Raw genomic sequence first — 1,533 nt, 5'->3', positions numbered from 1 at the left:
CTTAAGGACCAATGGAAGTAAAGTCTCTCTTACTTCCATTTGACTGGGTAGTGGAGCGGGGATGATGGTTAGGGTCAAGTCGTTTCGTATGTATGAAGAGGTTTCAATTCTATATTTTTGCTGTAAGTGATGTTATACACCTATGTGGTATATTTAAGATATTTCCCTTACTCCCTATCTACCATCGCCACTGGGTGCCGACATTTAAAAAAAAAAAATATTGCTTAGATGGGTGGACGAGCTCACAGCCCGCCTGGTGTTAAATGGTTACTGGAGTCCATAGACATCGACGACATAAATGCGCCACCCACCTTGAGATATAAGTTGTAAGGTCTCAATATAGTTACAACGGCTACCCCACCCTTCAAATCGAAACGCATTACTGCTTCACGGCAGAAATAGACGGGGTGGTGGTACCTACCCGTGCGGACTCACAAGAGATCCTGCCACCAGTAAAAATGCTACTTGCCTCGAACCATCGCTTTCCACGGGACTACTCCTCAAATGTCGTGACATTTTCAAATCGGTTGGCTATCCCTATAGGTATGTTGATACTTTCTATCAGCGACAGTGCTATGAGAACTAACGAGTCCATTTTTATAGAGCTAAACAGCCTAAACATCCAAAAAAGGCTCTTTGCTATCTGCCAGCAACGTGTCATGAGCTTCTTCGGACACTTCATGCGGTCTCCCAGACATGAGTTAGAGAAGCTCATAATTTTGGATCGCATAGAGAGCAAGTGCGCCGTGCGTGGGAAGAACACCAGTCAGACGGTCAAAGCTGGTTAAGAAAGCGGTTGGTGGTAGTCTGCACTATACGGTCCATGCCACCCATGACCGAACACTGTAGGGGAAAGTCACATGTGGTCGCGAACCTCAGCAGTGAGGGAACGATGAAGAAGAAAAGAGAGATCAGTTTTTGACAAGTTCACAACGACACACGAGTAGATAGACTGTATAAACTGACATGAAACATAAAAAAAAACCTTTAATTTCTATGAAACCTCGATTCTGGCTATTAAATATAGTGCATTTTCCTCAGGACTGGCAGCGGAATGGCTTTACTACGAGCCGGACCGAGAGCTTGTCTGTATGCTTAAAACAAATTACAACCTTAAATAACAAAAAACAAGAAGCTGGCCTTGATTGGCTCGTCCGTTTGGTACTCGTGCCGCGGAGAGCCGTGGTTGGCTGGTCTCCGAGGAGGCGTCTGCGCACGCTCGCCATTGGCTTTTATACCTTTATTGATCTTATTACACTCAAATATGGCATTGTCTTTTCTGTCACGCAAAATAAAGTCTTATATTGTTTGTTTAAAGCGTTCTTTTTCATCAAAGATTCTTACCTGTTCTCAGAGTCTTATGAATAATTCCCAAACATAAAGTTAAATGGTTATCTTGTGATGGCGGTGGATCCGATCACCGCCCTCGTCGAACTCGTCGCTTGAGACGTAAGGCTCGACGAGCGAATTAACCCATAGACACAGCCCACTGAGTTTCTCGCCGGATCCTTTCAGTGGATCGCGTTTCCGATC

At 44.7% G+C, this 1,533-nt stretch overlaps 1 long non-coding RNA gene across 1 annotated transcript; it reads left to right on the top strand.

Annotated features, from left to right (window-relative positions):
* Positions 1 to 405: 405 nt before the first annotated feature.
* On the top strand, positions 406 to 1,317 carry LOC134201256 (uncharacterized). The gene is made up of 2 exons (XR_009976461.1): positions 406 to 543; positions 1,042 to 1,317. It is a non-coding gene; the product is annotated as an uncharacterized LOC134201256 (long non-coding RNA).
* Positions 1,318 to 1,533: the final 216 nt, after the last annotated feature.

This window comes from Bombyx mori, chromosome 24 (assembly GCF_030269925.1).
Source record: "Bombyx mori chromosome 24, ASM3026992v2".
NCBI lineage: Eukaryota > Metazoa > Arthropoda > Insecta > Lepidoptera > Bombycidae > Bombyx > Bombyx mori.
The sequence above is the reverse complement of the archived record's forward strand: the minus strand, read 5'-3'. Positions and strand labels throughout refer to the sequence as shown.